General features: G+C 35.3%; 1 pseudogene; it reads left to right on the forward strand.

Annotated features, from left to right (window-relative positions):
- The first annotated feature begins 302 nt into the window (after positions 1-302).
- The window catches only part of LOC124973318 (cyclin-dependent kinase 17-like), a 148,614-nt pseudogene continuing 132,592 nt past the window's right edge, over positions 303-16,324 (forward strand).

A 16,324-nucleotide genomic window follows, 5' to 3' on the forward strand; every position in this document is an offset into this window, starting at 1 on the left:
ACTATTATTCATTAAAAGTTTAAATGTATATTTCCAGGCCATAATTTTTATTTAACTCTAGATAATGACTTGAATGCAAGTTCTTTCATAATGTTTCATAGTCCAAGAGTGTATAAGAATTTTTTAGTACTTCTTATTTAAAGATATTTGAGTTAATGTTTTGGTCTCTTAACTGCACACATACGCACCTGAGTATAAAACACAGTTATGATCTGATTTTTGTATGTTGGTTCTATATATTTTACCTGCAATGATAATTACATAACTGGATAAAATAAATATTAAGTTAAACATTTTCTAATTTTCCAATACAGATATTGTTCACAAATATCTAAAAAATGGGATCAGATGTTGAGAGTGACCAAGCTTCTGGGAAGTCATCTGATGAAGTCCAGTCACCTACAGGTGTTTGTCTCAGAAATCATAAGCATAGACGGATCTCAATGAAGGTAACACTTAAAAAATATATACATATACATTTATATGAGTGTTTTTGTATACAAATAAACACACACACACATATATATACACATATATATCAAGCAAATAAAACAATTTGAAATTTTTCATGAAGAGAACCATTATATCAGTGAGTTTTATTCTTAATATTTCCTTTCTCCTAATTACTATTCCAAGGCAAGTACACATTAATCATAGTATTGTATATTCTGCAGACTACAGAATATTCATTTACAGTTCCAGTGATTTTTTTAAATTCCTGGAATCTAGACTGACATCATTCTAGAGGGCCTTAACAAAGTCCTCTTTTCAGAAAATGTGATTTCAGTTTTATCTCTTTGAGATTCATTTGTATACTTCATATTCAGATATTAAGAGAGAAAAATAAAATAGACACCAGCTTTTTTCCCCCTTGCTTTATAAGTATCAGTATCATTTTCTTTGTGGTTCATGGCACCAAGAAATCCCTAAAGTTCATAGTGAATTATTTCTCCATGTAAGTTATACAACACATTTCTTTTTTTTTAATGGGATATTATAATTTTGAAGGCAGATATTTTGACTATTATCATTTTAGTTTGTACTATATATTAATATTTTTCTACACAAAATTAAATCTTTAAAAATAGAAGTTTCTTTCTTTTTTTGTAGCTGTAGAGACATTGAAGATTAGTGTGTCTGTCCTGCTGGTTGATTGTTTTTATTGTTAAAAGATTATTTCTGAGTGAGTTAAGCAAAACAATATCAGTGTTCTCTGTAATAAATTAACACTTTCAACTCTTGAGATAAACTTGATATTTTCATAATTTTATAGATATATCAAAATAATAATAAAATTGTCTTTGGTTTTATTTGTAATATATGTGATTTTATCATAGGTATTGTTGAGAACAGGGTGATATCTGTGCAGCTAACTGTCTTAATCACCAGGATGCAGGCAGTTGTGACTGCACCCTCAAGAGACAACACAGGACAAACAGGATTGCTGGGCCCCTGTGCTTGTCAAGGTTGTTAAGAGATATTTGTCTGAGGAATGTGCAGCTGCCTGGAAACCTCATCTATCAAGGACAGGGGAGGCTAGCCCCAACTCATCTTCTGCATAGTTCACCCCTTCCCTCCTCCCTTCTTCCTCTAGGACCGTTAAGTTCTGGCAGTACCCAGTGAAAATCAAATATATTGGCGGGACCCAACAAGAGGAGGACTAATGTTTAGCTGTTCAAATGTTAACCAATTATGTACAGGTCTTTGTGTGTGAATGCTTAGAAATCTCTTAAATAGAGGGCTTTCTGGCCCCTTGGGGCCGCTCCCCACTCAGTCATTGCAATGGTCTGAGAGGCCTGTTGCAGTCCAGGCTCCAGCTTGCAATAAAATCTCGTTGTGTGTCTTGCATTACTGTGTGTGCACTTTGACACTCTGGGGATCATTCGATATTGGGGACCAGTCAATATTGGGCCCTAACAGTATAAAAGATGTTCGCATTTGGATCTATATGTAGATCATATTAATTCTTTCATTGAATTTATATTTCCCCCCAGAGGTGACATGCTATAGATTATATAAAAATATTTAGTTTAATTCATTTTAGTATCTAGAACAATTTATTTTTTCATTCCTCCCTTTGCACATATGTACATGAACTATTTCTGATTCATCAAGGCCTAACTGATGATTTCAACTTTACAATGCTGGAAAATCAATACACAATTATTAGAACCCATACTTCACAATTTGAATTTTGATCTTTTCCCTGACTGGCAATATACAGTATGATATTACTTTGGGATGCAGAATCACAGCTCCTGGTTAGCCATGAAGTCACAGGGCTAAACTACAGTACTTTACAGAGTTCTTTGTTGCTAAACTGTGATATTCAGTGAGTTAGGTATATTTAAGTTCATTTCCAACTTAATGATATTTTCATATTAGAATTGGTTTTTCAGGACATAACCCCATGGTAAGTTGAAGAGCACGTACTCTTATTCAAGAATAGTTTTGGAGATATTTTTGTTTATTGTTCTAGATAAGTTTTACACATTTCATTTTTTTTGGCAAAAATAATCTTACTATTTGATTTGTTATATAAATTATTAAAATTAATATGGTAATAAGTACTATTGTTGCATTGTTTAATCTAACCACTTGGAATACAGTATATTTCTGTATTTAAGTCATCTCTCAGTAAACATTTCCTTTTTTATCTCTTTTGTTTTTCATGATTTTATTATAAAAGGATTTCTTTTTATAGAATTTACATTTCTTGATGTGATGATAGAGGCAAGTTTCTCCTTGAAGTTTGTCTCAGCTCATATTCTGTAGTTATGATACTGCCATTTACTGGCAATGAGTCCTGCTTCCTGTAATGTTGAAGTTTGAACACTAGAGAAGCATGCCAAGGCAAGTTTTATTTAAAGGTAATAATACAGAGTTCTCCCTGGAGGGAGAAGGGGGCCATGGCTGATGTTCTAAAGTCCCAAGAAGTGAGTGTACCCTACAACTTTTATAAGTTAAGTTCTCTTTTGTTCTCCAGTTCTCTCCCCTCTTATCTCTCCTTCCTGCTTACATGACTAGGCCTGGTTTTGCAGGTGAGATAAATAAAGTGAGAAGCAGATGGGGCAAGGGGAGGGCCAAAGTAAATCAGCCAGGCAATGACCCAGGAGCCATTAATTAGCAGCTCCTTGCTTGCAGCCTTTGATAAAAGCAGGTAAATTTGGGAATCAATGGGCTCAGGAGGTAATGGCATTCCATTCTCCCAGGGACAGTATCCACCTTCCAAAGACAGATGGCTTTTATGGCCTCCATTTCCTGGATTTGACCTGATACCCTATTTCCACATTAACTGCCTGTCCCCCATTCTGGCTTCAGTTAAATGGAATAGAACAACTTTTACCTCTTTTAACAGCAAAACGAAAATGTTTTTATTTTCTTTCATATGTTGTATTTAAAATAATAATATCTACTTGTTTATTTATACTGATTGATTACATGTTGTATCTGCATGTTCCTATCATATGATGTGATAATTTCAAAGTAAATGCAAGATAAATTTACTAATGGAATGACCCCAAAATAACTGAGTCCAATTTGTCTTATATCATTACCATAAAACTGCATCATAAACCTTTGCTTACAGTAGTAAATATTTTGCCTTCAATATATTTTAAAAAATCAATGTAGGTAAATTTTAAACTACAGTTAACTTCAGCTAATTATTGCTACAAAATGATTCTCTGAAGTATATGAATCAAAAGTCAAATGCCCTGTCTTTTTTGTTTTGATTACTTTTTTCTCTTTATAGGATTTAAATAAATGGTTATCCCTACCTGCAGATATCAGAATACCTGATGAATATCTGGAAAAGTAGCAGATCAACAGTCCACCATTTCATCAATCATTGAACTGGAGGTCTCAAGGAGCTTTCTTAGTAAGTTTTTAGTATCCTACCTGCATCATCAGATCTGCTTTTTCTATTTTCTGATTGTAAATCTTTTAATTTTTGGCAGTTATGGGAATTGAACCTGACGCCGTCCAGCAGAGTCAATTTGGTGAGGGACACAAATGAATAGCGAGGCTCTTGAATTCGGAATGGTTTATTGATGAATCAGGAAACCTGGGAACTGGAACCTCAAACCCAGAACCTGGGGACTTGGGACCTCCAGCCTCGAACTTGTACTTGAACCCGGGCACCCTAGGCGAGTCGGCTTATATCCCCTCCAGGAGGTGAAGGGTAGGGCTGATGCCAATTATGGGAAGATTAGGTGAGGAGCCAGCTGCCCAATCATAGTAAAGGTCAAAACGAGCAGGCACGATCAGGAGCACTCAAGAACACATGTGCATGCATTGTATGCATGGACTTAGTTGAATACGGCCAAATGACAAATCACCTGAGTGTGCTTATGTTAATCAACCTCCTCACCACTGATGTGATCAAAACAACCTCCAGCTGGCTGCCAGGCACCATCCCAGTGCAGCCCACATGGCCCAGCCCCCAACAATTCCCCCTTCCTTATATGAAATGAAAAGGAAGCTGGCAGGGATCATGCCTGTCTTAGGTACCTGGAATCAACATCCTGTCCTTAACTATCATCAAAGGATACCAAGGCAGGGTTGGCCCTTCTGTCTTAGGTTGGTACAGTGTTTTCCTGTGGTCACCTGTCTCTGACTTCCGATTCAGCATACTAAGCTATATACTGGGAGATTGTCCTGCTCCAAGGGCAGCCATGGCCTGTTTTATGATCACATTATGAGCCTGTTGACTGGCTTTGAGGCATTTGTAGATGTAGAATAGAATTAACACAAGCACACCCAAGCTTATTAGTGTGAAACTTAATAGTCCCCCAAATTTTGGTGCCAAATTGTGTTAGTTTATCTAATGCTCCTGTGATAAGTCCTCGCGGTTTGACTTCCACCTTAGTGGCGTTTATGGTGAGGATTTGTTGTCAAAGCCTTGTTACTAGTTCATCAAATCCATCCGTCCATTGTTGTGCGATCTGTGAAAATAACTGTCTAGAGAAGTTCTCATTAAAAGTCACAAAAAGGAAAGGAAGAGCTAGGCACACAGAAGTATCTGAAAAAAAACAATCATTTCACTCTCTCTACATATTTCAGTATCAACTCCATTAACCTTTTGATCAGTGCACTTCCCTTTACTTATAGACCCTACTTTTACAAAAGCCAGGGGGCTTATATCTGTACATGCCTTAGGTCCGCATAAGGACCAGATTGAAATTGCCTTTATATTCCAAAATTTTTTATAAAATCTTTTGTACTTTAAGATGTGATATATATCTGATTAGGTAAATACCAAGGTCCAAAAGTCAGATTACTGGAGACCCTTTTATCAGGTGCTGACAAGCCCCCCATAACGGAGGCCAAGTAATAGGCTTTTTGAAGGACTGGCAATGGCCATACCAATGGATATGAAAATCAGTCTTCTTATTAATAGCTTTGGGCATGTAATAGTAGGTAACCCTAATGTGAAATTAGTGGTAAGAATAGGAGGATATAAATTGAAAGAGTTAGTAAGGGGCAAAAGGCAAGGCCACACCTTTACTATCCCCCATAGGAATGCATGTCTCCTCCATTAACATGGTGAGGGATCATCAACAACAGCAGTTGGAGGAACTTCCACTCTTCTTGTTTTTCTTGGTTTTCTATTGAGGAAGCCTTGACTAATCTTTCAGGCACCCAAATTGGTGATTGTGCGTCCTGCAGGAAAACACAAACAGACCCTCGGGTCCAGATTAATACCAGATCTGGGCCTTTCCATTGTCCTGATAGAATGTCCTTCCAGAGCACTTGAGTATATGTTTTTTATTAGGCTCTGAATGATGGTCAGCAGCTGATCGGCCCTCAGAATCGAGATTTTAAAAATTTAAAATGAACAAGACAACAGATAATTTGTCTTTTGGGGATCTGTATGATGCCTCTACTCCCCCTTTTTGTTTATAAAGCATGTTTTTAAGTGTTAAATGGTCATGCTCAACAATGCTCTGTCCAGTAGGATTATAGGAAATTCCTGTGATATGTTGAATACCAAAGGTGGAACAAAATTATTTAAAGGCCTGGGATGTATATCCAGGACCATTATCTGTTTTAATTTGTTTGGGAACCCCCAGGATGGAGAAAGAGTATAAACAGTGCGTTATTACATCTTTGGTTTTTTCTCCAGAGTGAGCAGAGGCCATAATAAATCCTGAAAAGGTATCAATAGACACATGAATGAATTGTAGTTTTCCAAATTCTGAATAATGAGTTACATCCATTTGCCAAATATGATTGGGCTGAAGCCCTTTTGGATTTACTCCTAACGAAGGGTTAGGAACAAGTGTAACACATTTAGCACAATAATTGACTATGTTCCGAGCTGTTGCCTTAGTAATTTTATAGCGTGTATGTAGAATAGAAGCATTTATGTGAAATTTGGAATGAAAAGTTTTGCATTTTCAAATGCATCAAAGATATGTGGGTCTCTGGTGTCCATGTCTGTTAAATCATTGTGTAAACTTAAAGGACCTAGAAGGCCAGTATGAGCCTGAACATGCCCAATGAAAAAAGGGCTTTTTCTATCCCAAATATGTTTTTGTAAAGATTGTAAATACTTAGCGATGGTGGAAGTGAGGGAGAGCAGACCAGTTAATTCTAAATTTTGAATAGCATTAACAACATATTTGCTATCAGAGAATAGGTTAAAAGGCTCATGGTGGGTTTTGAATACTTCTATAGCTACTAATAGTTCTGTTTGTTGTGCAGATAGAGTATTAAACAGCAATGTTTCTGTAACTTAACAGTTGTTTAACCATAATTGTATACCCCAATTTTTAAGACTAATTGTTCTAAAGAATAAAACTTAATAGACACAAAGTTAAGAGTAAATTAGTGTTTCTAAGAAATCCTTGTCATTTTACCATATAGATTAAACTTTGGCTTATGTTAGAACATTAGTATTTTACCTTAGGAAAAACCTTAAATAGCTTTAGCTGTCTCACATACATACAACCAACTTAGTTACATGCAAACTTTTTGAAACTTGCCCTTTACTTACACACACTTTCTTAACACTTACTTAGACCCTCATGTATTTCATCACACAAGCACTTTCTCACCCAGAAACATTTTGTTCTTCACCAAATATATTTCCATATGTAGAATCCCCCATTTTTTCTTTCCTATGTGTTGACCTTTTTGTTCACATTCTGAAACTCTTAAGAAATTTCTTGATTTATATAAATTACTCCATTTTAATAAGACTATTTTCTTATTCATAGCACTCTAATTGAAACACAGCTGAAACCTTTGGAACCCTTTGTATGTACCTGTTAGGATATAACTCATAGTAACCTTGTTTCCAGTTTACAAAGCAATTTTCTCTACAAAGACATTTGAGTAATCCCATACATGTAAACTCTAATTCACTTATCTTATTGTAAAAAAAAAAGAAAGAAAAGATATCACACAAGTGTGCCAACAGTATATGCCATCTCTTTCCTGTGGAAGAAAAGTCCTAGAAAAATTGATGTTAGACATTTTATAAACATCAACATTTTATTAGTTTGACCACTTAGAGTATTGTGAGTAAATTTTAAAGACATTTACTTATGTTAGTTTACCCAATTTGAATTGAACCTTTTTAAATCACGTGAATTAAAAGTATCTGGATCCATTTTTAAATTTTAATTTTAGGAGCACTCAGTTTTGATAGAGACAAAACATGACATCAGACAGCATGACATACAAATAACACAAAAATCAAAGGCCTTGTAACTTTATAGGTGAATCTCCATTGCAATGTAACAGATGTTCAAAAACTCTAGTTGAATAAAAAAATAGAACTGATCAAAAAATCATGAGTTCAAAAAAATATAGAATTCAAAAAAAAAAAAAAAAAAAGACCAGGAAAAATGATATGGCCATTAATTACTTTAGTAAAGCACCATAAAATTTACTTTTCCTTGAGTTCAGGTAAGGCTCTTTTTACCTTTTTTTTTTTTTCCTTGAGTTTGAGACCAGTCTCCTACTGAGCCTTTAGGCTTCCTTTATTTACATTTCAGTGTAAGCCTTGACGGAGGTCTGGAAGAATCTAACAGGTTTTAACAGACACCTTGTGCCTAGCGCATTTTAGTCATCTCTAGCAGGACAGGCTTGGATGTAAAAGAAAATTATGAGACCTTATTTTCCATTACTTTTGAGAATGAAGTTACTATGCTAAGCTCCTCACTGAGATACCATTGACTATTGAGCTGCGTATGACCACCTATCCAGGATTCACTTTCCCCTTTGTGACAAACAGGTTAAATCTTAATTCATAGGGTAAGCAGAGGACAGGAGCTTGAAGTAAGGCCCCTTCTCTTAGCTGTTCTTGAATTTTAGGTTTTTGAGATGTCAGACAGGATAGTACTAATGCTCAAAGAGGCAAAATCCCAAGAGTGAGAGGTGTTTTTTTTCATTTTTTATATGTAGGTCCTCTCCTAAATGCTCCCACTGGGGAACATTAAAGAGTCCCTTATCTAGGAACCAGGGACAGTGTTTTTCTATGGGTTTAAGGAACGCCCATGCAGTTTTAGTCTTTAATGGAGTTCCATTTTCTTTTAATAATGCTTTCAGCAGACCCTCCATGTGGAACAGAGAAACTTCTTATCCCATGATTAAAAATATGAATGTCAATAGACTTAAGGATAAGAATCATATGGTTATTTCAATTGATGCAGGAAAAGGGTTTGACAAAATACAACACCCCTTCATGCTCAAAACACTAGAAAAAATAGGGATAGTAGGAACATACCTGAACATTGTAAAGGCTATTTATGCTAAGCCCATGGCCAACATCATTCTTAATGGAGAAAAACTGAAATCATTCCCTTTAAAAATGGGAACAAGACAGGAATGTCCTCTTTCACCACTTCTATTCAACATTGTCCTTGAAACTCTAGCCAGAGCAATTAGGCAGACTAAAAAAATTAAAGGGATACGAATAGGAAAAAAGGAACTTAAGCTGTCACTATTTGCAGATGACATAATTCTATATTTAGAGGATCCAAAAAACTCCTCCAGAAAACTTCTAGACCTCATCAATAAATTCAGCAAAATAGCATGCTATAAAATCAACATACATAAATCTAAAGCATTTTTTTATGCAAGTGATGAAACAGCTGAAAGGGAAATGAGGAAAACAACTCCATTTGCAATAGCCTCAAAGAAAAATAAAATACTTGGGAATCAATCTAACCAAAGAGGTAAAAGATCTCTACAATGAAAACTGCAAAACATTAAAGAAAAAAATTGAGGAAGACCTTAGAAGATGGAAAGATCTCCCATGTTCTTGGATAGGCAGAATTAATATTGCCAAATGCCCATACTACCAAAAGTGCTATACAGATTCAATGCAATTCCAATTAAAATCCCAATGACATACCTTACAGAAATAGAGCAAGCAATCATGAAATTCATCTGGAAGAATAAGAAACCCAGAATAGCTAAAGCAATCCTTAGCAGGAAGAATCAAACAGGGGGTATCCCAATACCAGAACTTCAACTATACTACAAAGCAATAGTAACAAAAACAGCATGGTATTGGCACCAAAATAGACAGGTAGATCAATGGTACAGAATAGAGGACATGGACACAAACCCAAATAAATACAATTTCCTCATACTAGACAAAGGTGCCAACAATATGCAATGGAGAAAAGATAGCCTCTTCAACAAATGGTGCTGGGAAAATTGGAAATCCATATGCAACAGAATGAAAGTAAACCCCTATCTCTCACTCTGCACAAAAATAAACTCACAATGGATCAAGGACCTTGAAATCAGACCAGAGACCCTGCATGTTATAGAAGAAAATGTAGGTCTAAAACTTCACCTTGTTGGCTCAGGATCAGACTTCATTAACAGGACTCCCATAGCACAAGAAATAAAAGCAAGAATTAATAACTGGGATAGATTCAAACTAAATAGCTTTCTCTCAGCAAAGAAAACTATCAGGAATGCGAAGAGAGAGCCTACAGAGTGGGAGAATATCTTTGCCACTCATACTTCAGATAGAGCACTAATTTCCACAATATATAAAGAACTCAAAGAACTCTACACCAAGAATTCAAATAACCCAATCAACAAATGGGCTAAGGATATGAAAAGATGCTTCACAGAAGAAGATCTACAAGCAATCAAACAACATATGAAAAAATATTCACCATCTTTAGTAATAAGAGAAATGCAAATCAAAACTACACTAAGATTCCATCTCACCCCAATTAAAATGGTGATTATCAAGAATACAAGCAACAATAAATGTTGGAGAGGATGTGGGGAAAAAGGTTCACTCATATATTGCTGGTGGGACTGCAAATTGGTGCAGCCACTCTGGAAAGCAGTGTGGAGATTCCTTAGAAATCTTGTAATGGACCTACCATTTGACCCAGCTATCCTACCCCTCGGCCTATACCCAAAGGACTTAAAATCAGCATACTACAGAGATAGAGCCACATTAATGTTCATAACTGCTCAATTCACAATAGCCAGACTATGGAACCACCCTAGATACCCTTCAATTGATGAATGGATAAAGAAACTTGGTATATATATATACAATGGAATATTACTCAGCTATAAAGATTAATAAAATGATGGCATTTGCAGGCAAATGGATGAAATTGGAGAATATCATGTTAAGTGAGATAAGCCAATCTAAAAAATCCAAACGAGGAATGATCTCACTGATAAGCAGATGATGACATGTAATGGGTTGTAGGAGGGTGGCAAGAATGGAGGAAGGAGGGACTGTATAGAGGGAAAAGAGAGGTGGGAGGGATGAGGGGGAAGGAAAAAAATAACAGAATGAATCAAACATTATTACTCTATTTAAATGTATGAATATGCAAATGATATGCTGTTACTCCATGTACAAACAGAAACAACATATATCCCATTTGTTTACAATAAAAATAAATTTAAAAAATCTGAATAGCTTCTCTAACTGCTACTAAAATAAAAAACAGTAACCAAGCAAATAAAAGCAATAGAACTACTAACTCAATTAACACTTTAAATACATTCACTTACTATAGGATGTCCTTTGCTGTCTCTTGGGACAACCTTCTGTTAAGTTCCCTCACGAGGGGAGCCTTCCATTAAACCTTTTTTGCTGTCTCTCAGGACAGCCTTCTGTTACGTTCCCTCACTAGGGGAGCCTTCCATTTTGCTGTCTCTTGGGACAACCTTCTGTTACGTTCCCTCACTAGGGGAAACTTCTGTTAAACCTTAAGGCTACCATTCCCTCAAATAGGGAAACCTTCTCGTTAATACTCTAGTGAAACTGTCTTTTACTTATCTTATCCTTGTGGTGCTGATACCTGTATAAAATGTTACGCATCCCCGTATGAATGCAGAGTTCTCTGTAGTGACCAGGATGCAGAGGTCTCCGGACACAGAGGTCCTCGGAGGCAGAGGTCCCCATAACTCCCCATACGGGCCACCATTTGACACCATCCAGTGGAATCAATTTGGTGAGGGAGACAAACGAATTGTGAGGCTCTTGAATTCGGAATGGTTTATTGATGAATCAGGAAACCCGGGAACCGGAACCTCGAACCCGGAACCTGGGGACTTGGGACCTCCAACCTCGAACTTGTACTTGAACCCGGGTGCCCTAGGTGAGCCGGCTTATATCCCCTCCAGGAGGTGAAGGGTAGGGCTGACGCCAGTTATGCGAAGATTAGATGAGGGGCCAGCTGCCCAATCATGGTAAAGGTCAAAATGAGCAGGCACAATCAGGAACACTCGAGAACACATGTGCATGCATTGTATGCGTGGACTTAATTGAATACAGCCAAATGACAAATCACCTGAGTGTGCTTATGTTAATCAACCTCCTCACTGCCGATGTGATCAAAACAACCTCCGACTGGCCACCAGGTGCAGCCCACATGGTACAGTCCCCAACAGAACCCCAAAATTTGCACGAGCTAGGCAAGCTATGTCAATTAGTTAAAACACCGCTCCTTAACTTAATATTATATAAACCTTCTGGGTTTTATCATTTTCCATTCTTTAGGGTTTATTGGAACCCTAAATATGCATGCACATTGGAATGGGGATTTAAGCTATGTTGTATTTTACTTTTGGTAAATTTTATTTATATATGCTAAATATGCAGAATATGTACCACATATATCTTCTTAGATGTACTGTACTAGATACAATGAACATGTGTTAATATATATGAATTATCCAGTGAAGTACCCAGACCATCAACCAACTACTCACTGAGTGTCTGTGTTGTGTCCAGATCATGAATCCCCAAAGACCACCAGGGAGCCATCTCTGATGCAAAAGCAAAAGGGTCTTTATTGCAAGCTTGAGCTCAGAATCACAGCGTTCAGTGACACAGCAGGTACTGACTGAGAGTCACAAGTCTCGATTCAGTGGGATTTTTATGAGATTCACAGTAGAGTGGGAAATTTGAACAAAGCAGAATACACAATTGACTGATCTTTCAGCATGTATGGTTTGGCATGTTTCCATTGGCTTAGAGTACCCAGGACACTTTGTTGTATATGGTTTGGAATGCTAGGCATTGATTTGTGAGCTCCTGATTGGTTGTTTGCCAAAGGCCAGTTCTAATCTAGTAGCCTTCCTGGAATTGGCTCTCTAGACCTGAAATCTTTCATGCACTAAATGCAGCCTGTCATGGCCACTGTTTAGCTCCCTTTTCATCTGCAGTGTTAACATACCTGTATGAGTAATATACAATTTAATAAAATTTTTAAAATCCCAGAAATTCCCTTCTATTACCTTTTGATTAATTTAATACCCCTCACCTATAACCATGACCCCTGTCTCTTTTATACCAAAGGTTAGTTTTACCTGCATGCATCATACTATTTTGACCACATTATTTTATAGTATGTTTTAATACCTGGAACTTTCTTATTCTCATAAGTACACATTCTTAGTTACCTTTAAATGCTTAATACTTCTTTTCTGATTATCCTTATTTAAATCACTGAATTTTGTGTAATTTAATATGAAAATATGTTTTCAAAAATTCAAATAGACATGGAAATGTATATTATTTATACAGTTTGTATGTATATACACACACATATGTACTGAATGCTTTGTATCTTGATATGTATGAAAGTGTACAGTATGCATTTTTTGTGGTTGGTTCCTTTAGCTGCATTAACATTGTGAGTTTTATCCATGTTGTTGCATATAGTGATATTTCATTTATTTTTGCATGCTGTTTTACTATATAAGTATATTGTACTTTTTTAGTGTATTACACTTTTTCAGTTCTGTTCATGGTCATTTTGCTTCTATTCAGTTTTTGCTATTATCAGATAGTGCTAAAACCATTCCTGTGAATGTTTTTTTGCTTGCTTAATATATTTAACACTTCATATCTAGGAGTGGAATTATTGGATCATATTATATATATGTTCAGACTTCCTACAAAATATAAAAAGTTTTCCAAAGTAGTTGTACTAATTTATACTTCCAACATCAATGTATGACAGTTTTGATTGGTCTTCTTGCCCATTTTTCAGGCTGCCTTTTTCTTTTTTAATTTTAAATTCTCTGGTAAAATACAGGTCTCATTGTGATTTTATTTTGCATTTCATTGTCTAAGTTAAACACTTTTAAATATGTTTGTTGGTAATTTAGGTATCCTCTTTTGTAGATTAATCGCCCAAATCTATTGTCTATTTACTACTGGTTTTTGTACCTTTTTCTTACTGTTATATTGAAATTCTTTACATTCCACAAAAAGGAACTTTGTCAACTTTATGTTTTACAAACATCCTCTATAATGTAGCAATTGTCCAAGCACTTGTTATTGAAAGGACAGCTTTTTCTGGTGCACTTTGATCTTTGACATAAGTTCAGGTGATTGCACATTATGTCTTTTGGATGACTAGAGTCTTCTACTAGGGATACATATAAATAATATTGTAAAAAGTAAAATGGGCAAAAATTAAGTGGTCTGCAAATCATGTCTTCAGAGAAGAAAACACTTGAGATGATCCTTGAAAGATGGGTAGGAATTTGTCCATTTGAAAATGAGTCTATGAATAAAGAGCATTCTAAGCAGAGGAAATTTCATGCAACAACTCAGAGATAGGAATGTGTATGTTATATCAGGAAAATTGTAACAGATAAGAAGGGTCAATATGTAATAATTTATTTTAAAATAGGATTTGAAAGAATAGTATGAACCAGAGTATAAAAAGCATGAGATAACCATTCAAGGAGTCTGAGCCTTCCACATAATAAAAATTGTTTATTTAAACAAGGGCTGACATGATCACATTTTTCTTTCAAATACTACCTTCAGGAAAATTACAGACAATGAACCACAGGGAGAGATAGACAAGAGGCATGTGGATGAATTAGGAATTTATTCCAAATTAGGTTTGGTGTGACCACCATATGAAAATAGAAAGTAGAACACAGACCCTAGAGGTCATGCTGAGAGAAGATAGACAGGACCTGGTACCAAGCTAAACTTTGTGTTTGAGGGAGGAACAATTGATGATAACTTCTGTGGTTCTCACAGCTATTTATCTCCTTTCTATATATTATATCATGGAATTTTTTTTATTCACAAAAACTTCTGTTTTGATTAGATATTCTAAAGTGTATAATTATTTTATTCTGTATATACTCTGAGTACATTGATGAAGTAAAACCTACTTGATTTTGGTACGTGTCTGTGATTATCATAGTTTTGCACATCACTGCTTAAAACATTTTAAAATATATTTTGTCACTTGATTTTATGGTCAAATGTTTTCTTTGGCTATCAATTTTTATAAAAGATTTGTACTTACAAATATAATAATTCTGAATTATGTTTGTTGTGATTAGGGGGGAAAGAAGGATTTAATAGCATGTGATAGCTTTTGGGGGGATTATCAAACCAAGGGTCTCCAGCATACTATGTAAGTGTTCTACCAATGAGCTCTGTCCCCAACCCTTACCATGCAGTTCTCAAAATTGTCATTTAAAAAGAGTTGTCTCTTGCAGTCTATGTGAAACCCTATTATGAATTCTTAATGATTAGGGTTTTTATTATTGTTGTCTGTTCCTATCCATTTCCCATGCTTTTTGATTTTAAATGGCTTATAAGTTTCAAATTAATCATGCCAGCTACATTTTGATTTCTATTCATGCATCCCTTTTGTTATCATTTACAGTACTAAGCAGGTTGTTTTAATGTATATTCAAAAATTATTTTTCAAATGAAAAATCTTTACCTTGTGTTTATATTTGAAGGCGGGGAGTAGGCAAATGAATGGGATAGTAGAAAAGGGGTGGGAAAAGAAAATTATTTTTCACAACACTTAGAATTCAAGTTTAAATAAATGCCCTATTTATTATGTATCTAAAATTAGATTTTTTCCCTCACTGAAGTCTATTCTTCAATATATCAATCTGAATCTTAGACTTTATGTACAAAGAACAAGGGTGAGGTTAGGAATGGATGCAAAGCAGTTGGGTAAAAACAAATATTCTTCACATGTATTATTAAGGGTTCAAGTTTCCATGGATAACATATTCTTCATCTTAGATGTGAATTAAGAAAATTAATCCTAGAATTCATTTTTGCTGGAGGGAGTGACAAGGAAGGCTGATGGGATCTATAAATCCATGATCATCTACCTCAAGTGGACCCTCAGTTTTGCATATTGCACTGTCTTTCTCTATGCAAGGAGCTGATCTCTTCTACATAGTAGAACAAATGCTGTAAACCTGAAACTCCCCCATTTTCTGAATAACAATCATGAAAATCTGCCTACACTTACTCTCTTCTTTTTAATCATGTTGCCCTTTTGTCCCATCTTATCTGCTCAGGCTTATTGGAATATCTGTTATAGCTATAAAACTCTTTTATATTCAGTCAACCTTTCTTAACTCCATTCTTCCCATTGACTTTCTATTTAAATCAACTGTTTTAATTTTAGATTAGCAAAGAAATTAGAAAGTAAATACATTAATTTTACCATATACCCAGTTATTCCTATTATTAGTAGAATGTTACTTTAATACATTTCACACAAGTACTGAACAAATATTGGTACATTACTATTTACTAAACTCCACAATTTATTCAAATTTCACTAGTTTTTTACTACCAACCATTTTTGTTCCAGAATCCCATCCAGGATACCATGTTATATTTAGTAATCATAGCTCATATTAAAGATACAGGCTTTTGGATTGGGAAGTGCTATGCAATGCTTGTTATGATTGATAATAAATGAAGTATTTTCTTAGCAGAGCTAAATATTAAACTAATCTTATATACTGATAGAATTCATCAGAGTTTTGTTGCATTTCCAATAATAGCAAACCCAGTAGAAGT

The sequence above is a fragment of the Sciurus carolinensis genome (assembly GCF_902686445.1).
Source record: "Sciurus carolinensis chromosome 14 unlocalized genomic scaffold, mSciCar1.2 scaffold_124_arrow_ctg1, whole genome shotgun sequence".
In the NCBI taxonomy this organism is placed as follows: Eukaryota; Metazoa; Chordata; class Mammalia; order Rodentia; family Sciuridae; genus Sciurus; species Sciurus carolinensis.